We start from the raw sequence: 22,478 nt of genomic DNA, 5'->3' as shown, positions 1-22,478 counted from the left end.
TATAAGATGATCAGGGGAATAGATAGAGTAGACAGTCAGAGACTTTTTCCCCGGGTACAACAGAGTGTTTCAAGGGGACATAAATTTAAGGTGAAGGGTGGAAAGTATAGGGGGTGTCAGGTGTGAGTGGTGGGGGCATGGAATGCGCTGCTGTGGGAGTGGTAGAATCAGAATCATTGGTGACCTTGAAGCGGCAGTTGGATAGGTACATGGATAGGTGCTTAAGCTAGGACAAATGTTCGGCACAACATCGTGGGCCGAAGGGCCTGCTCTGTGCTGTATTGTTCTATGTTCTATGTTCTATGTTGATTAAACTAAGCTGGAGTATTGTATGCAACTCTGGAATCCACATTCCAGGAGGGATGTGATAGTACTAAAGAGGGTGAAGAGGAGATATTTTCCTGGATGTTATCTGAGCTGGAGAGTTTCAGTTTTGAAGAGAGATTGACAGACTGGGGCTGTTTTCTTTAAAGCAGAGGAGATTGAAAGGGGACATGATTGAGATATATAAAATTACGAGGTAAATATAGGACAGGCATGAAGAGACTTTTCCCCTTGATGGAGAGATCAATGACCAGTGACCATAGATTTAAAGTAGGGGGCACAATGTTTAGAGGAGATATGAGGAAAAATACTTTCACCCAGACAGTGCTGGGAATTTGGACCTTTACTGTGTGTAACGGTAGCAGAGACACAAACTCTCATAACATTTAATAAGTACCTTGAAGTGCAGTTGGGAAGACATTCATGGCTATGGGCCAAGTTCTGGAAATGGGGTTTAGAATAGTTAGGTGGTTGTTTTGGCCAGCATGGATTCAATGGGCCAAAGAGCCTTCTTCTGTGCTGTAGATCTCAAGCCTCTGGATCTCTCTACTGCTTTCTTGCTTCTTCCAATACATTTTCAACTCAGTCCTGGATGAGTCACACTTTCCTTTCAGTGATGTGGAGGAGTTGGTGTTGGACTGGGGTGGACAAAGTTAAAAATCACACAACACCAGGTTCTAGTCTAACAGGTTTGTTTGGAAGTACATGCTTTTAGAGCACAGTGCTCTAAAAACTAGTACTTCCAAATAAATCTGTTGGACTATAACCTGGTGTTGTGTGATTTTTAACTTTGTACACCCCAGTCCAACGCCAGTATCTCCAAGTAATGTTCAATATCACATTGTCCATGTTTAAAGATCTCATACATAGTTGCCAAATTTTTGTGGGGTCTCTGCTGTAAAGAATGCCCTGGAAATAAAGCCATATTATTCTCTATAAGTTGCCATACATGTTCAAATGATCAATTCAATCAGTAGGATGGTTACCCAGCCTGACTTTACCCTCTGGTTAAGATTGAAAAAACTTCCACCAGGTTTCATCAATGAACAAGAAAACAAAAACGTAACACAATAAACTTATCAACTAACATGTAAAAAATTTTATTATCAATTGCTTACATGCAAGCCTAAAGGTTTTCTTTCTAAACCTTTAAATCCAAGCATGCACATTTTTTTCACGAATTAGAAAAATAGGACAGACAAGATAATCAGTTTTGCAGAAATATTTGGGTAGAAAATATAGGTAAAAAGAAATTAAGTTTATGGATCAAAAGTTTAAACCACAGGGAGAATAAGGAAACCTTATCATAGTTTTTTTTTTAGCTTTAGGTGATGATATCATGTTGTTGTCAACTGCATGGATTCTCAGTTCAGTGGCTGGTCAGTTGTACCTAGGTCTTTTGCCTTGAGTTAGATGTTTCTTTTCTCAGAGTCTTTTACAGTTAGTGTTCTTCCACTTACAGAGTGCGAGGTAGAGTGAAGTCTAGCTTGGCTCAGCCCTTTGGAATTTCACATTTCTGTGTTCCTTTCTCTCAGTTCTTCTGCAAACTGCCACTTAGAACCAATCCAAAATCTTTGGCTGACAGTTTTTTGCTTCAATCCAAAGGCACCTGATGCCAGGTAATCTCTCAAAATGTCAATGGTAGTCATGATTTGGAGGTGCCGGTGTTGGACTGGGGTGGACAAAGTTAAAAATCACACAACACCAGGTTATAGTCCAACAAGTTTGTTTGGAAGCACTAGCTTTTGAGGCATCTAGTGCTTTCAAATAAACCTATTGGACTATAACCTGGTGTTGTGTGATTTTTAACTTCAAAATATTAGACTTCTCCAGAGGTTGTATGCTGTTATGGAACCAATGAGTGAAAGGTACACAGTTTTACCCTTACTTTAGATTACAATACAGTAACTGATTCATTCTCTGCAGCCAGTCAGTCCAAACTTCCATTTTACACTTTATATTTCTATTTTTAAACACGTGTACTCCTTACAGTGTAATGTCTATTTTTAATTATGTCCTAGAGAAGTGGTTTTGGATATTTCTTTCTACTTTACAGGAAATTGTTGCCGCTTTTGCAGAAAAAGGAAACAAAGATGATATTTTTAAAATTTGTACCCATGAAGTCCCAAATAGTGGCTTTGAAAAAAAATAAAAAGTTAAAAATCACACAACACCAGGTTATCGTCCAACAGGTTTAATTGTAAGCACACTAGCTTTCGGAGCGATACTCCTTCATCAGGTGATAGATGACTATCACCTGATGAAGGAGCGTCGCTCCGAAAGCTGGTGTGCTTCCAATTAAACCTGTTGGACTATAACCTGGTGTTGTGTGATTTTTAACTTTGTACACCCCAGTCCAACACCGGTATCTCCAAATCTTGAAAAAAATACACATACTTGTACTTTCTGTTTCAGACATTCGGATTCCATTACCCAAGGGAGGAAGGCAGTAGAAATGGCCAAAGAATCTAATAAACCTGAATGTGCAGAGTTCTGCCATTTTCTGGTCAATGGCCAGTCAAAATATTGACCTAACCAGGACCATCCAGGATTGAACATCCAGGACCATGAAGTGGCATCTGAAGACAGAAAGTTGTTGTCCTCAGGAAACAGGAAGGGGATAGTGATGAGTTCAGGCTTGAGGCACATGGCCAAGGATAGGTCATCACTGGTGACGGCATGTTTGGTGAATGGTAGGGGTTTGGTGGGTTTATCTTCAGTTGTCAGGGTAAGTACAATTGTAAATGGGGTTGGTAAGCGCAAACTTGGAGTACTCTGTGTAAATGCTGGTTCTCGTAAAGAAGTATACATTTATCTCAGAGCGCAACAATGGTTCACCAGACTGGCTCCTGAGAAGAAGACGTTGTCCTTTGAACTGAGAATAAATAAACTAGGGGTTTTGGAGAATGAGAGGAGATCTGATTGAAAAATATCAAGTGGTTAGCACTCCTGCCTCACAGCACCAGGGTCCTGAGTTCCATTCCAGCACCTGTTGACTGGCTGTATGGAGTTGGTGCATTCTTCCTGTATCTGTCTGGGTGCTCTGGTTTCCTCCCACAGTCCAAGGATATGCAGGTTAGGTGAACTAGCCACACTAAATTGCCCAGGGATGTGTAGGGGAATGGGTCTGAGTGGAATGCTCTTTGGAGGGCCAGTGTAGACTTGTTGGGCCAAATGTCCTGTTTCCACACTGTAGGGATTCTATGTTGAGAAAATGGTTCTCTTAGACAGGGAATCTGGAACATGGAGTCATAGTCTCAGAATCAGTGGCAAAAGTGAGGACTGCAGATGCTGGAAACCAGAGTCTAGATTAGAGTGGTGCTGGAAAAGCACAGCAGGTCAGGCAGCATCCGAGGAGCAGGAAGGGCTCCTGATGAAGGGCTTTTGCCCGAAACATCGATTTTCCTGCTCCTCAGATGCTGCCTGACCTGCTGTGCTTTTCCAGAACCACTCTAATCTAGACTCAGAATCAGTGGTCAGACCTTTAGGACTGAGGCAGATTGAAATTGCTTAACTTAAATGTTTGTGATGTTTTGGAATTATTTACTTCTACAACTGTGGATGCCCAGTCATTGGACATTTTCAAGCAAGTGATTGAGAGATTTTCAGGATTTAGGAACAGTGTGGGAAGATAGGGCGCAGATGGAAGATCTGCCAAAATTGTATGGAATGGTGATATAGGCTGGAACTGCCATGTGGCCTTTTCTGCTACTTCTTAAGTTCTTATAAGGGCAAGGCCATCTGAGCTGGTAGGAGTGGAGGGGATCACGATGCGGGAGAGACAAAGCAGACAGGACTAGTTGGTAGGAGTAAGGGAAGTGATCTTGAGCTTCTTTGACAACATACACCAAGTACTCCATCGCTTCCCAGACAATGATTTGCTGAAAAGCCACTCACTTTGTGTGGCCAATCATGTTCATTTCAGAAATAGGCAATACATCCATAAAAATGAAAACTGGTCCCCAATCTCGAGAGCTCAATCTAAGTGCATGAGCAGAATACGTCATAGTATCCCCACTGTGCAGAAAAGGGCCATTTGGCCCATTGAGTCTGCACTGACCCAGCGAAGAACTTTCCACCCAGACCCATTCTTGTATTGATCAAAGTTAAAAATCACACAAAAACCCTGTCCACTCCAGTCCAACACCGATGCCTCCACATCATGTATTTATCATTGGTATTCCTAGTCTGTTGATCACTGGATGCTACAGGATAGTTTCCCATGACCAATTCATCTAATCTGCATAACTTTGGACTGTGGGAAGAAACCAGAGCACCGAGATGAAACCCATACAGACATGAAGAGAATATACAAACTCCACACAGGCAGTCACCCAAGGGTGGAATCAAAGCAACAATGCTAACAACTGAGCCACAATGCCACCCCACTGCCTTGTGGAAACAATCTCAAACATGTCCGGTTGAGATCATGTTGTTCACTTTTAGCTCCCTTCCTGTTGTCCTACCCCATGGCTTGTGTTGATGGAATTTAATATCAAGGTTTTCGCATTTCCACTTCATGATCATCCATAATTCAGTTGGATAAGAGAATAGAACTCTCACTTCTTTGCCTTAACAACATTGTTCAGCCTCTCTACTCAGTCAGAGTAACCATATCCATTCAGATCCAGTGGAACCAGATATCCCAATCAGTTGGGGCTGAAAATGAACCCAGTTTTCCAGTATTGGCCGATATTAAAATATTAGATTTCCACCTATTTTTCCATGACAATTCCAAGCTGAATGAAGCAGTAAAGTCAGCTTGAGGTTATTTCATAATTCATAGCAATAAAATGGAACAGAATTATTATGTTATTGAAACCCTGGTTGAAATTTATGACCTCGTCTCAAAAGGCAGACCAGTTAAAATGCTGAGTCATCATTTTGCTCTTTTTAAAGTTTATTTATTCTGTAAGATAGTCATGAAATTATGACTGTGGAAATTGCTGAATTTTCCAAGGGATGCATTTGCAAAGGAACATGAAGGTTTAGTGATCCAATCCTCTTCATCAGCCTAGAGGGAAGTGACATTTATCAATTTTCTTCCTACTGATTCTTAAATTGTGGCAATAAACTTTAATCATAGCTGTAGAGTAAATTTTCCAATCACAGGCACACAGATAGCTCCTCTGGGTAATATGAAACAGCAAAGGCATTGCACTTTAATCTGTTTAGCACCATGAATGTTAACGCTGCTCTGCACTAGTACAGAGTTTGCTCTAAAGCTGGACAAACAGTAGATCAGGCTGATATACAGAGCTGCTTTCACGTTTTGTTGCTTAGCTGTTGGGATTGCAATGAAGTTGCTGTGACCTACAGAAAAAGGGCCAACTAGAAAAAAAACATGGTATAATGCTTCATGTGTTCCTCTTACATTGAGCCATTTGTTGTCTCCATTTCACATCAGGAGGTGGGTATTGTTTGTCATGCACAAAACCATGATGAACATCCGTCACCTATGAGTGCATAGAGCAACATAGAATAGACCAAAATGGCACAGGAAGGTCAGGGGAGCTATAATTTTTAATTAGGACCAAAATTTAAAATTGACATTTTTCAAGTCTTAAGATTGTGAGAGTTACATCATGGGAAGAAAAGGATTTGTGTGGCTTTGGGAAGGATTATACTCAGCCTTTGGGAGTTGGTTTGAGGACAAGGGAAAGCAGGTCGAAAATTGCATCAGGCTAGTTTGTTCCTGGCTCGCACTGCTTTTGCTGAGGAGCTAACTGGGACTAATGTCGATGACCTACCTGGCAGAGGTGGATATTTAAATCCATTAATGGCAATCCTCCATGGATTTGCAATATCCCCAAAGGCCCCTTGATGTGTTAGTACACATCAGCTACAAAGACAAGACAGGAAGTCAGAGCAGTAAGAGAGTTCAAAACTTTCTAATTACTTTTAGTGAAACCTGGCAAGGCTGGTGCTTTCCAGAGGCAGAGACTTGGCTTTCTATAAAGAGATTCTGAAGTTTCAGCAAGTGGCGCAGTGGCAGCTGCCCTTTTCTGTTACATGGATCCATTACATCACTCAAGTGAGGTGATGGCCTAGTGGTACTATTGGTGGACTGTTGACCAGACAACACCTGGGGTTGAATCCTGCCATGGCAAATGGTGGAATTTTAATTCAATTAAAATATCTGGAATTGGGAGTCTAATCATAACCATGAATCTATTGTCGATTGTCAGGAAAAACCCATCTGGGTTCACTAATGTCTTTTGGGGAAGAAAACTGCCTTCCTTACCTGTTCTGGTTGACATGTAACTCCAAATCCACAGCAATTTGTTTGACTCTTCACTGCTCCCTGAGTAATTAGGGATGGACTATAAATGTTGCCTGGTCAGCAATGTGCTCATCCCATTAATGAATAAAGAAAATACTCCCAGTCTGTTGCATCTTCTCAGTGGCACACTCAGTGTGGATATAGTGCAAGCATTGGATGCCCTATAACAATGCTGTGGAGGAAATCAATCTTCCACCTCCTCTGGCTGCACTGACCAGCACCTTAACCAGGTGCCAACCCAGCAGTGAGCTTTCATTGAGCCTCTCTGATGGATTGAAGTGAAAGATACATTGATTGTGCCAATCGGGTGAGAACCGTAAAATGGTTCTCATGGTCAAAAATATTCAACATCTGGAAAAGCATTTCCTTAAGCGAGTTAGGAAAGTGATTTCACACTTCTTTGGGAAAGTGTCAACATATTATTTTGGTGGCAAGTTAAGGGAATATGTTGATGTTCTTGGTAGCATAGCTATGCACAAATCAAATAACTTTTCTTCATTTGCTGTTGGTTTGTAACACCACAATGCAAGGGAAGCTCAAAGCTCAGCTGCTGACAATCGTCCTTGCAGTAATATCAGAGCTTAAAAGATGTAGGGTAATGGTTCAAAAATCTGACTTTCTCTGATTAGAAAAATCAAAAATGCTGAGCTTCCCCATGTACAAAAGCTACAAAATGAAACAATGATGTCCAGCAATTAGTAAGAAGGTTTTGTGTGTCACAACTCAAGATGAAAGACCATTGATAAAAGTTAGTATGGAGGTATCATAAGCGATTAAGAAGGTGAATGGGATTGGTCTCCCTTACATCAGGGAGACAGAACACTAACTCGTGGAGGATTTCAGGTAACATCTCTGGGGCACACACACCAAACAATCCCACCGCCCTGTGACCAACCACTTCAAACCACCCCCTTCTACTCTCCTATGGACATGCAAGTCCAGGGCCTCCTCCTATGCTAAATTCAAGCCACCCAACGCCTGGAGGAAGAATACCTCATCTTCTGCCTTGGGACTCTCCAACCACATGGCATCAATGTCGACTTCATAAGTTTACAATTCTCCCCTCCCCCTACTTCATCCTAGATCCAACCTTCCAACTCTGCGCCATCCTCTTGACCTGACTAACCTGTCCATCTTCCTTCCCACCAATCCACTCCACCCTCCCCGTCGAACTATCACCATCACCCTCCACCTGCATCCACCTATCGCCTTCTCAGCCCCCTTAACCCCTCCACATTCCTGATGAAGGGCTTTAGCCCGAAACATCGACTCTCCTGCTCCTCAAATGCTGCCTGACCTGCTGTGCTTTTCCAGTGCCACACTTTTCGATGCTGACTCTCCAGCATCTGCAGTCCTCACTTTCTCCTAATAGAATTCTATCCCTTATTATGAGCCCTATAATTGAACAAAAATATAAGGATATTATGCTACAGTTTTACAGTACATTGGTGAGATCTCATCTCAAATATTGTGTGTAGCTTTGGTTTCCTCATTCAAAGGAGAATATTGCATTGGAATCCGTTTCCATGGAGATTGAATACATTGATACCTGGAATGAGCATGTTTGTCTCTTGAGGAACTTGGGCTTGCTTTTACTAGAGTTTAGAAGAGTGAGAGGTGATTTAATTGAATGTTAAGAGGTCCTGGATGGTTTTGACCAGGTGGGAGTGAAAAGAAATTTGGTCAGTGGATGTTCACAAGAATGGTCCCAGAAATAAAAAGTTTAACATATGAGGAACATTTGAGGATTCTGGGTCTATACTCGATGGAGTTTAGAAGACTGAATGGCCTGGACAGAGTGGATGTTGGGAAGATGTTTCCATTGGTAGGAGACACTAGGAGCTGAGGGCACAGCCTTAGAGTAAAGGGAAGACCTTTTAGAACAGAGATATTTGTTCAGCCAGAGAGGGGCGAATCGATGGAACTCACTGTCACCGAAGGCTGTGGAGGCCAGGTCATTGAGTATATTTCACAGAATCCCTATAATATGGAAACAGGCCATTTGGCCCAACAAGTCCACACCGACCCTTTGAAAAGTAACCCACCCAGACCCATTCCCATACCCTATTACACTACATTAACCCTGACTAATGCACCTAACCCACACATCCCTGGGCAATTTAGCATGGCCAATTCACCTAACCTGCACATCTTTGGATTGTGAGAGAAAACTGAAGCACCCAAAGGAAACCCACGCAGACACAGGAGAATGTGCAAGCTCCACACAGACAGTCACCCAAGTTTCGAGTTGAACCCAGGTCTCTGGCGCTGGCAGTGCCAACCACTGAGCCACCTTGCCACCCATATATTTAATAGGTTCCTGATTGTCAAGAGGATCAAGGGAATTACAGGGAGAAAGTGGAAGAATTGGGTTGAGAAACTTATCAACCATGATCGAATGGCAGAGAAAACTCAGTGGGCTGAATGGCCTAATTTCTGCTCCTATGTCTTATGGTTTAAAAGGATGTTCCCTCTTGTGAGTAAGTCAAGAATTGAGGAATGTTCTATTAGCACATAAATAAGAGCAACCTTTCTGCCTTAGAGAGTTGGGTGACTTCGGAACTCTGCCTCAGAAGACAGGTATATGGGAATGTGGAATTCAGGGCACAGCCAATCAGCCATGCTCTTATTGAATGATGGAGCAGGCTTGAAGGGCCAAATACATTTATATGTTCATAATCCCCTGAAATCACAGATATAACTGGTGGGGCGGCACGGTGGCACAGTGGTTAGCACTGCTGCCTCACAGTGCCAGAGACCTGGGTTCAATTCCCGCCTCAGGCGACTAATTGTGTGGAGCTTGCACATTCTCCCCGTGTCTGCGTGGGTTTCCTCCGGGTGCTCCGGTTTCCTCCCACAGTCCAAAAATGTGCAGGTTAGGTGAATTTGCCATGCTAAATTGCCCGTAGTGTTAGGTAAGGGGTAAAATGTATGGGTGGGTTGCACTTCGGTGGGGCGGTGTGGACTTGTTGGGCCGAAGGGCCTGTTTCCACACTGTAAGTAATCTAATCTAAAAATAACTTTGGCAAAATTCTTAAGTATAACTTCAATGGCGACTTCTTCCTGCTGCTAATGTGCGATCTGAGCTTGTACATTCAGGTCATATTCCCTCCCTTTGCACTCCAGTATCTGACTTACCTACCTTTTACTGAGTACTGCCTAGCATATAGCACCCAATCATCACCACGACAGGCTTACTTCTTCAAAGCTGTTCATTACACTGCCAAACCGATCTTGGGTTAAAGTTGCTCTCTTTTAACTTTGTCATTTCCTGCCAAGCCCAAAGCTAACAACACAAAAAAACTGTAAAGCCTTGACATCAGGACTGATTCTTTTTATTTGTTGCAAGTGTAAAATACATTGAAAATTTTTTCTTTTAAATCTGTAACTAGTTTCAGTCGCAGTCCTCAAGTAGAATATCTGTTAACAGCATATACACTTGACAAACACTTTTGAAATTCAGAAGCTGTAAAAGCACTCATTATTGCTGACAACAAAAGGTGGACTTGGCAGTTCAGTGTCAAAATCTTTTGTGTTTAAATATTTAAATAAGTAACTGAGTTGTCGGTAGATCTGGTGGATGCATGATGTATTCACAAGCTTTACTTAAACTCAATGTTCACATCACCAGAGTCTATTCCTGGACCTCTAAGTGGAGACATTTCACTACCAGTTTTTAACTTCTTTAACCATGTTAACCGGTTTAACTCAAATCTGACATTCCCACCTGTAGCAATGTTAACTGGGAGTCAATCCCTGATTGAGATGGCAGACAACTGGAAACAAATGATATTTTCTCAAGTTCTCCCATTTATTTTCAAAATGAAGTTCAGCAAAAATATTACGAGAATAGTTGCATGTTCCCAGTGATATGGATTGTGTTTCAAACGCAAAGTGACCAAATATACAGACCACTTGAAACTGTTCCTTCATTTATTCATTCTTTAGATATGAGTATATTTGACAAGGCTATTATTATAACTCATTCCTTCATTGCCTTTAAAAAGATGGTGGTCAGCTGCTGTTTTCAATTGCTATAATCCTGTGGTGAATGTACTCCTACAGTGCTGTTAGACAGAATACAGCACCAATATATTTCCAAGTTGGCATGCTGGAGGGCAACTTGCCGGTCCACTGTGCACCTTCTGTCTTCATCTTAATGGGCAGTAGAGGAGTTGGGCTTGGAAGATGCTATCTAAGAAACCTGGTCAAGATGCTGCAGGGATCTGGTGGATGATATGTATTAAAGCGTGTTAATTGCAGGTTGGTTGAATAGCAAAAGGTGGTGGGCAGACATTTTCTTGTTAGAGAATGACACGGCCTAGCAATTCTGTAGCAGAAATTTCACTTGCCATTTATCGGCCCAGGCTCAGTTATAGTATACGTTGTTGTAAAATGATGTGATGTATTTTTAAGGGTTTACACCCTTATCTGAAGTTAATAATTATCCATTTCAATACAGGTGTGATGTAGTTTTCCCATGGCTCTACTAAGTTGACCACAGAAGCAGTCATGGTGAGGTGTTTTACATATCCTTCCATTAACATTGTAAGTATATGGTTTTATCTTCAAACACTTAAGCCAGATTACAGCCTAACACATCTTTACCATACAATTTGCATGTTTACATTAACATGGTGGCAGTTACATTCTGCTATTTTAGTTTGTGAAGATTTAAGTAGAAAGCAAACACTCTCAAACCTTTCACATGCAGAAGAGCAGTTGCATCAATTTACTTTATGTAAGTGATTATGCTGCACTGTAGGAATCCTACACACACACACTGTTCCTTTATTCTAGGATATTGTATATTGATCTGGTGCCTGCTAGCTGATCCAATGCAAGACTGTTGAAATTTTGGGAAACTTACTTAGTAGTTGGTAGACACTAACTAATTATGTGCTGGAACACAGATTAATTAACAGAACTACATTAATTAACAGAACCACATCATCTAGTTCGAAGTAAAACTCCAAATGGAGTGAGAAATCAAAGACTGTTGCTTAGTATATCTTCAAAAGATCAGGGAGAATTCAAACACTGCAGACTGGAGGAAGAAGAGTCCTTCTGGAATACATATTGGGATCTGAAAACAGGCTACAAAACAAAGACTTTTCTACTGCTTAAATTTTAACTTTATATTAAACAGTCAATTTATGCACCAAAGTGGGTGTTCACGGTGCAGACTGTCTTTAAAGATGATAACCCTGAGCTATCTGCGCCTGTGTGGTGCTGATTGAATCTTCTTCTTGAGTTAACATTTAAACAATTGTCAGTATTTTGATTTGCTGGAGGTCCTATTATGAGCAGGGTCTATTCTAATAGTATATTAGGGTGGCACATGTGGCACGGTGGCACAGTGGTTAGCACTGCTGCCTCACAGCGCCAGAGACCTGGGTTCAATTCCCGCCTCAGGCGACTAACTGTGTGGAGCTTGCACATTCTCCCCATGTCTGCGTGGGTTTCCTCCGGGTGCTCTGATTTCCTCCCACAGTCCAAAAATGTGCAGGTTAGGTGAATTGGCCATGCTAAGTTGCCCGTAGTGTTAGGTGAAGGGGTAAATGTAGGGGAATGGGTCTGGGTGGGTTGCTCTTCAGAGGGTCGGTGTGGACTTGTTGGGCCGAAGGGCCTGTTCCCACACTGTAAGTAATCTAATTGAATTACAGAATGTTTGAAAACTTGGCTCTGTTTATTAGTTCAGGAATAACTTATACATCAGTTCTCAACAGATATGGTAAATTATCCATCCCGTGGATGACTCTTCATCTTCATTTTTGTCAAATTGTTCCCACACCAATGTCAGCAAATAATCATTTTTTGTGTGGCACACAGAAGTGATTGTGACTGACTATATGCACACAAATGATTGTTTGCAAACATGGGAACAATTTAACAAAATTGAAAATGCAGTGCCATCCAACAGGGTGGATGATTTACCATATCTGTTAAAAACTGATATATAAGTTGTTCCTCAACTAATGGTCAATAACATGTTTTCAAACACTCTGATTTGGCACATGAGTGCATGATGCTCCACCTAGTGGTGGTGTTGGCCACAAACAGAACCCCCTAAAACTGGGAAACAGATGAACAGTGCCACCTTTACCATCAGGTTATAGTCCAACAGGTTTAACTGGAAGCACTAACTTTCAGAGTGCTGCTCCTTCATCAGGTGGTTGTGGAGCATAAGATCGTAAGACACAGAATTTATAGCAAACGTTTACAGTGTGATGCAACTGAAATGATATATTGATAAAGATCTGGATTGTTTGTTAAGTCTCTCATCTTTTAGAATGACCATGCTGGTTTCAGTTCTTTCATATGTAAAACCCAAAACATATTTAAAGTTACATTCTTAAGTGAACTTTAACAAAGATGCCATGTCAGCTCAGATAATGCATTGAAGCTGTGAGGTTAAAGTCTGTCTGTCTGTTTCCCAATGTTCAGACTGATGCTATTTCTAAAAAAAAAGGATTTACAGGATTTTATACTGAATCATGCAGTTTTTGAGCAAAATAAAATGCAATTCTGCAAGTACAAATTCACCCCACAAACTTATATGTACGCATGTGCATGTTGGGGGAGGGGGGCAGGCGGGGCAGTGTGAGTGTCTGTGAGAGAGTGTGTGGATGTATATGTGTGTGAGTGTAAATGGGTATAAGTCTGTGAGAGGCTGCGTGTGTGGAAGTGTATGTGTGAGCATATGGGTCTGTAAGAGTGTGTGTGCGCGTGCGCACTTACGCACAAGCGTGAGAGAGTGTGTTGTGCAGTGGAATCACCTGTAGTATGACATGAACACAAGGTCCTAGTTGAGGCCATCCCTGTGGGTAGCAAACTTGGCTGTCAGCCTCTGCTGAGCCAATTTGTGTTGTTGACGTCCTGAAGTCCAACTTGGAGGATGGTCACCCGAAGATCTGAGGCAGAATGTCCCAGACTGCTGAAGTGTTCTACGACTGGGAGGGAAAACTCCTGTCTGTTGGTTGTTGTGCGGTGTCCATTCATCCACTGCTGTAGTCTTTGCTCGATCTCACCAATGTACCATGCCTCAAGGCACCCTTGCCTGCAGTTTATGAGATAGACAATGTAGGCTGAGTCACATGAGTACCTACCGCGTGTCACACTTAGGTGACCACACTGCACCACACACACACACACACACCCACTCTTATACACAAGCTCTGTCTCATACGCTCCCACACACATACACACTCCCACACTCTCATTCACACATGCACCCCCTCACAAACTTATACCCCTTTATATTTACACACATACCCATTCTCTCTCACAAACACTCACACGCCCACACACACATCCACTTGCACGCACATACATGTAAGTTTGTGGAGTGAATTTGTACTTGCAGAATTACATTTTATTTTGTTCAAAAAGTACATGAATCTCAAACTTTGGGATAAGATTTGTAGCTTGGGTGCTCGTTGTTGTGGTTCTGTTCGCCGAATTTGTGTTGCAGACGTTTTGTCTCCTGTCTAGGTGATATGGAGCCTCCTGTGAAGCGCTACTGTGATGCTTCCTCCGGCATTTATAGTGGTTTGTCTCTGTCGCTTCCGGTTGTCAGTTCCAGCTGTCCACTGCAGTGGCCGGTATATTGGGTCCAGGTCGATGTGCTTATTGATTGAATCTGTGGATGAGTGCCATGCCTCTAGGAATTCCCTGGCTGTTCTCTGTTTGGCTTGTCCTATAATAGTAGTGTTGTTCCAGTCAAACTCATGTTGCTTGTCATCTGCATGTGTGGCTACTAAGGATAGCTGGTCGTGTCGTTTCGTAGCTCGTTGGTATTCATGGATGCGGATCATTAGCTGTCTTCCTGTTTGCCCTATGTAGTGTCTTGTGCAGTCCTTGCATGGTATTTTGTACACTACATTGGTTTTGCTCATGCTGGGTATCGGGTCCTTCATCCTGGTGAGTTGTTGTCTGAGAGTGGCTGTTGGTTTGTGTGCTGTTATGAGTCCTAGTAGTCGCAGTAGTCTGGCTGTCAGTTCAGAAATGTTCTTGATGTATAGTAGTGTGGCTAGTCCTTTGGGTTGTGGCATGTCCTCATTCTATTGTCTTTCCCTTAGGCATCTGTTGATGAAATTGCGGGAGTATCCGTTTTTGGCGAATACATTGTATAGGTGGAAAGAAAATATTGATGTGCCAGAATGTATTCTATTCGTACAAGGCACTTAGTTACCCCTGAGAAGGTGGTGGTGAGCTGCTTTCTTGAATCAGTGCGGTCTGGTTGATGCAGGGAGACCCAGAGTGCTGTCAGGGTGGGATTTTACTGCAAGGCATGTGACACATGCAGATACCAGAAGCTCCAGTTCAGGAAGCAACACAATGATAAACGAGAGGTGAGGTAGACATTGCTTCCAAATCAATCAATGGCAGACACCAGATAAAATAAGATCTATAAGATGTCTACGCAAGACACATAATCCAATAAAGATGACAAAGACACTGATACAAAGTGAGCATACATTTAGCAGAGTCAATGTCAATGAATGTGTTTTCACAATGGGACCAACAGAAGCCTTTTCCACCATCTGGCTGACATGTGTACAAATGCAGAGATAACATCACCCAAATGCCTAACCTGATGCTGGTGAAGATGTCAACACCCCACTACTTTATACACTGAAAGCTGTGTGCCCACAGAATTGATATGTGTTTGTTTAGTTAGCCACGGCTAAACTCATCAGATCCAATTGCTTGGAGATTCTGTCCTTGGGATTCACTGCATTAAAGTGTTGCTATAACAACTCACCCTGGTCACTCCAATTGCAGGGGGACATCTTCTTGATCACCACTTGAGTTTTCATCAAAACATGACAAAGAGACTGCTGTTGAACGCTTTGAGCTAACATTAGGATCAGACCACCAAACTCAACATCAAGATCATTATTCCACTGGCTGGAACTGGATGTGTTTACCAAATCTGAACATGTGAATTGCACCATACTGGGGAACCAATACAGAATGACTATTTAGGAGACAAGTATAGATAAGCTTTCCCTTTCAACACTTTTCAATACTGCTTTGTAACCATGTTGTTACCTTTACCTGCAATGAAATTTGCGCCTCATCAGGCAATACTTCTGTCAGCTCCTCTAACATAAGAACCTGCCATAAGGGACGTAAGGCTAAAAGATTTTATAGATATTTAATTCAGCTCATGGTGCGTACAAACATAATACAAGCACAGGCACTTTGGTGTCTATGCCAATACTAAAATATTTGGTTCTGAACAATAGCACACTTCTATCAGTGCCGCAGGATACAAGCAATCCCTATTAAGATGGAAATTGATATCTTTATACCCTTTAGTCACATGGTGATGATTCCTTGAGCACATCTCTTAGAAGTCTTGAGTGAAATAAAAGGAAAAAGATTAAATCTGCCTATTACTGCAAAGGATAACAAAATACTTGACCTTAACGTAGAACAAAATGCCAAGTACAGTCATTACTGATGGCCCATGTAATCCAGCAGAAATCATTAGCATTTGACCAAAAGCAAAACCTTATCAAGTATGGACCGAAAGTGGTTCAACAGTGTGACAAAACAGTGTGCCACGTTAGAACACGCTATAACCAGAAACAATGTGTAATTCCTTTTATGAATTGCACACAGTCTAAAACACAACCCAAATGCATCACACCTGCCAACCATCAGGCATTCTGAAAACATACAACAGTCTCCAGCTCAGATCACCATTATTAAATCTGGAGAGAGAGAAAAAAAACAATTGCTTATGTTTCAGAGACTTGTAAATTTATTGCTTTGTATCAGGGTATATTCAAACACTGTAGCCCAAATCACCTTTGCAGCAATTTACCATGAAAGTTGTGCGAAAGGACCCTCAGAGATCTCGATGCAATGACTGTTTGGGAATTGCTTGGGAAGTTTAAATTTCCAACGGGCTCTTTCTCTGGAAACCAACCAAAAATTTCTACAACTCTGATTAAGAGTCAGGGATAGAGGATTTCAACTCACTTACCTGAACAGTGACTTAGAGAAAAAAAACTGTTAAAACCTACTTTAACCCTTGGGGAACTATCAAACGTATCCCTACCTCGTCATTTCACCAATGACATCCTGCCCAACTCATCTCTTACAATGAATCCCAACCCATTACTCACTTATCTGTGACACTATCCCCTCACTCATCCACCTGCCACCCTGCGCCCTCACACTGCTTCAGAATAACCGGATTCAAAACATTAACTCTGTTTTCTCTCCACAGATGTTGCCAGATCTGTTGAGTTTCTCCTGCAATTTCTGTTTTTCCTTAATATACAGGATTGCTTTAAAAGTAAACACAATGTCTGAAGTTGATCAAGTAAGTATATCAGGTCTTCATAGGTCCTATAGTAGGTAATGTTATAAATCACCAACTCTGAAAGATAGTAGGGATACTTTTGAAAATATTTTAAAGAATTATTTCAATCTCAGAATGAAAAGATATTTGAAAAATTAAGATTTAGCAGAAGAGTTCAGCTTCCAGGGGAATCAGTCGATAATTTGACTGATGGCCCTTACTGACTAAGTTGAAAACTGTGGCTGCAGAGTTTGAAATCAGAATTTTTAAGAGATAGTCTTTGTTACAAAGGTTGTTGAGTTTTGTCAGATTTCTTTGACAGTCAAAGGAAGATTGAACTTTGGAGAAAGTTATTCAGGTCATGCCAGAAGCAGAAAGATTCACACTCAGATCCTTAGAGACGGTCAATCTCAAGTCAAGAACAGGAGCCATTCGCCATGTAAAGCATGATAAAGACACGCAAAAGACACATGACATGCAACAATCCCCCTCATTATTTGTTTTGACTATGTGAACTTCTGAAATCTGCACTTGACACTGGATTCTGAAAATGAAAGCCCATGCATCAATGTTGTTAAACATTGGAAGGAACTTCAATGTCAATCCAAGGCAGAGAGTAAACCAAATAGCAGATATCAAGGGTCAGTGTCAGTGCTGTGAGAGCAATAAAGGCCAACAGAGACAGGCAATTCCCAGGTTTGGCAGAGGAATGTTATATGTAGGTCTCAAAGAGATGCAAGTGAATATTCAAGTACCTGGATAAATATCAATTTTGTGGGCTTCCTAGTTTAAGATTGCTGTTTGAATTAAGCAGAGTTTGAAATTTGGGGTGGAAATCAGCAAGTTCTGAATAGACCATGTAAGCACTTTATGCATTGCTTACAAAGAGACATGCCAGGTCAGTATAATCGCATCATGAGCTATTAAATGGAGGTGTTTCTAAGCCAGTGACAGCATAATCCTTTAATTAAATTTCTTTAAACCCTCAATTATCCCACTGTGGGTGTTTAAGAACACAAGGAGTAGTCATTATTTGATGCAATTGATCAAAGTACACACAATTACACACAAAGTCAAATTATGGACCTGTGCAGAGTCACACATAATGTATTTTGTTTCATGTAAAGAACTGCCAAGATAAACACCAAATCTCTTCGGTCAACGTTTGACATGCTATGCCTGTCATGCAATACGTATAACATTAATTTTGTGGTTTGAAAAGTTAAAAGTTCTAAGATAATGACTTACATCTGATATGGAAACTAAATACAGAAATAGCACAACATCTGTGGGGGAATTCCCTGCTCCCAGCATAATATCCAGTGCTGTGATATAAGTGTGTGCCCACATCCTTTATTCCTCTCCACTACAGCTGGAGATTTCACTTTTCTCAGCTAAAGTGAAGAAAATTACTCATCTATAAGAAATATCGAGCTCCATGGAGCACAGAAACATCCTCTACATCTTAGCAGATATTTATTCTTCAAGCGATGTCTCAGAATTAGATTATCTGCTCATTAATCACCTCGTATTTTGTGGGATCTTGCTGTGCATCATTCAGCCCAATTCAGCAATTCCTAGGAAGAGCTGCTAGATACTTTCCTGTTATTCCCATTCCCCTATTATTTGCATTGACTGAACGTTGGATTTATTTACAGAACTGGGCAGCACATATTTCTCCTTTTTAAGCATATTCTGAAAATTACTAATGAATATTTGGAATTAAGAGTCCAGTGACGAGCATGAATCTCATTGTCAATTGTCAGGTAAACCTCACCTGGTTCATTAATCCTCTTTAGGGAAGGAAACTACATCCTTATCTGGTCAGGTTTACATGTGATACCACACCCACAGCAATGAGGTTGACTCTTAACTGCTCTCTGGGTAATTAGGGATTGGTAATAAACGCTGACCTAACTAGCAATGTCCTCATTTGTTTTCACTACTTTTTTCAAGCAGCACAATCCACATCATATCAACATGCCATGTTAAAAAAAATGTAATATGTTGCTACCTGCCCCACCATCACTCCCACATCACCAGACATTTTGTCTTACATTTTGGTTGACATTCCTACTTGCAAAAACCACTCAGTTTTCACCAATTTATTTTTATTTACTGAGGGAGCATTGAGTAAAATACTGAGTGATGTACGTCAAGATGCTCATGTTACTGACCTCAGTTGTTTTCACTACTTTTTTCAAGCAGCACAATCCACATCATATCAACATGCCATGTTAAAAAAAAATGTAATATGTTGCTACCTGCCCCACCATCACTCCCACATCACCAGACATTTTGTCTTACATTTTGGTTGACATTCCTACTTGCAAAAACCACTCAGTTTTCACCAATTTATTTTTATTTACTGAGGGAGCATTGAGTAAAATACTGAGTGATGTACGTCAAGATGCTCATGTTACTGAATAGCATTTTCACCAGGGCAGTGTTTAACTCCTGCTCCATTATATGCCTTCCTCTACTCTGCTTTCACAATGACAGAGTAGCATCATCATTTATACTGTGATCATTCGAATAGTTATATCCCATTATACTCTATTTCTCTTACTCATTGTGCAAAAGGAATTTGGTGGGGCAATTTAGCACACTTCCTATAAGGTGTGAATGTGGAGGTGAATTGTGTCTTTGTCAGAAATCTAATTGCGTCATAATATGTTTGTGCGTAACAATTCAGCGTCACTAGCTCATATAACCCAACAGAAGCATGAGTGGGAATAAGATCATATTATTCCACCAAAATACAAACGAGGGCTAACAATTCAAGTGTACTTCAGGAGTGCATGTGGCACTACATCAATGCACACATCTGTTCAAGCACCGCCCATACATTACGGCCTGTGCAGTTCAGTGGCCCTCGATTCACTACAACAGTGAAGCAGCATCTGTTGGAGAAATCCCAGAACACCATCCAGTACTTAGCCCAGTGATGGAAGTACAAGTGCTGTTTGTCCGAGATGCTCAAGGATACACACAACACTGCATTCAAGCTTATCTAATGCTTTCACCAATCTGTGCAAAGGTTCCTAAAAGGTTCTCTACTTGCAAAGTGGTCTTTTTTTATTTGTATGTGTATGTATAATAATTCAGAAGCTAAATTGCAGAATAGGTAATCAGAAACTAAACCTTTATTTGGCTTTATTTACAGAATGGAGCTTCACGTATTTCTGCCTGCTCCCTAACATCTGGTGTCCCAGACGTCTCTCTTTATATGTACTCAAGGCACGAAACCAATCAGTGTCCTTCACTTGCATATGCTTAACCTTAATAATGCATTTAACATATCATTAACCAATTCCAGTCTTTAAATCAAACAATACAGATAATATTTCAAATGAAGTCAAAGAAAAGGGAAAATGATTTTCCATATTCTATACATCACATAATACAGGACACTTGTCTTTTAGAGACCATAATTATCACTTTCTGCAATCAATCCTTTTTGTAAAACAATTTGACAATTAAATATTTGGATTGATTTGAACTGAGATTTGTTTTCTGTGTATGATCTCTTATACACTGGCAAGTTCAATACAAAACATTTTTAAGACACATATATCCTCACTGGTCACAGAAATAAGTCTTGTTTTCTTTGATTAAGGTACTTAATGAATAAATATTCTCAACCTATGTGTCCTTAGCCTTAATAAGGTAATGAACATACAATACACATTGAATAATCAGGCTAGTCATGTCTTCAGCCATAAAAGAGATGAGAAACTGTGAGTGACTTAGAGAAAACAAAGATCTTAAGTGTACAATCAGGATGTTGACTGTTGTAGATGTGTGCTTGTGGTTTGACAGTCAAATGAGAGAGTGGTTAGAGTCAAGACGTTCTAATAATGGAGATGTTTTGAATCTATGTCTGAGATGGAGGTTGAGGTTAGTAAGGAAGGATATAGGCAGCCTGAGAAAAGCAAAGATAATTTATAGATAGCATTACCAATGGTCAAAACTTTGGAGATGCTAAAATAACATATACTGGAAAGATTCAAAATATGACTGTGGATTTGAAGAAGTTAATATTCTTGATGATATGGAACAGAAAGAGGAGACCAGAAATTCCACAGGAAATAACCATAGGGAGTTTAGGTGAAGACCGCATATACTGACGAAAGATTTACTTCACATAACTATCTTAGGAGGAGAACATAGACAAGATTTTGTGAAAATAAATTATCATGAGATTTAGGAAGGTGTTGGAAGGCAAAAACTTTAAAGTTAGTGAAAGAACGTGATATAATGAAGTGAGAGAAGGTTCTGAATGAGGAGAGAAGAGGGATCCAGATGAGTGTGATGGCTTGTAAATATCAAGTTCATAATTCATATGTTTTGTAATGTTAATTATGGGAATTAAAGTTTCAACTGCAGATAGATGGGGTATCTGTTTGAGAAACTGATGAAAATAACTCAATGAACATAACTTAAAAGGCAGCTTGTGTTTAACTTAGAAGAACAAGGATTATAGTGTTTAAACTCCAGCTGGACACATAATGGATCCAGGTAGTCTACACTTATTTCAATAAAAAAGGACATTGTAAATGCCATTTCCAGATCAGAAGAAGGTAAGTTCAAATTGTAAACAAGTAAATTCTTAATAAATGAAGCAATTTTGGGTGAATTATCAATACAAATTATGCATATGGGTTATAGGATCAAAGAGGTAACATAATTTGTTTAGATTTCTATTTACCTTCCAAAAAGCATGCTATATAGCCATCATGATTCAGGGTGGAACCTTATTTGGAAGATTCTTTGGTTTAGTCAGTCCATGTACAATTGCCAACAGAAATACAATTCAGTTTTTCAGCTTTGATTTAGCACAGACTACATACCACTTGATTGAGAGAGCGACAGTATATAATATTAAGTGATATATGTGCTTCAGGCAGAGAATACTATAATCATCATTTACCGTGAGAAGTTCCCATTTGGATTTTGTGAAGGAAAAGCTGCTGAAAACATCAACAGTAATCCAAACATTGTCTTTTGGCTGAAAACAGCCAGCAGAATTAACCTGGAAAGCTGTAGTAAGACAGTTGGGTATTTTAGCAAGGAACTGAGGAAGCATCAGTTCTATGGGTGTTAATGTGAAAATTAGAGGATCACAGAGTCAAAAAGCAAATTTAAGTACCCCATTTTACCTTGGAATAAATATGGGGCATTGAGGACAATTAAAGTTAATCCTGGAGGTCTGTAGCATACCTTTGGGTTGGTCTCTAGAGAAGTGAATGAATCATCAAATTCCTAGAATATATTGGCAGGGATTAAACTAATGGGACTTGCCTTGCTTACTTATTTTCATGCACCGCAAAAATGAGGTAATTGTAACTTCCAGTATTTTCAATTTTCAACATGGTTCAATGTGCTGAGCAATAAATATTGACACCATCAATGACAGTCATATCCCATGAAGGAATAATATAAGATTATGCTGCTTTTTTCTCTGACATCAAGATGTGTCTTGAAACACTCCTATTGACAAAGGTTTTGGTTTATTTGCCTTAATATCCCTTTACATTGTTTAGTTCA

At 40.5% G+C, this 22,478-nt stretch overlaps 1 long non-coding RNA gene across 1 annotated transcript in view; it reads left to right on the top strand.

Annotated features, from left to right (window-relative positions):
- The window catches only part of LOC122564648, a 25,732-nt gene extending 5,410 nt beyond the window's left edge, over positions 1-20,322 (top strand). Inside the window, exons 2-3 of the long non-coding RNA XR_006315948.1 lie at positions 11,070-11,155; positions 20,095-20,322. This is a non-coding gene — a long non-coding RNA (uncharacterized LOC122564648). The remainder of the gene's footprint in view (positions 1-11,069; positions 11,156-20,094) is intronic.
- Positions 20,323-22,478: the final 2,156 nt, after the last annotated feature.

The sequence above is a fragment of the Chiloscyllium plagiosum genome, chromosome 30 (assembly GCF_004010195.1).
Source record: "Chiloscyllium plagiosum isolate BGI_BamShark_2017 chromosome 30, ASM401019v2, whole genome shotgun sequence".
In the NCBI taxonomy this organism is placed as follows: Eukaryota; Metazoa; Chordata; class Chondrichthyes; order Orectolobiformes; family Hemiscylliidae; genus Chiloscyllium; species Chiloscyllium plagiosum.
Note: the sequence above shows the minus strand (reverse complement) of the source record. Positions and strands in the feature narration are given on the sequence as shown.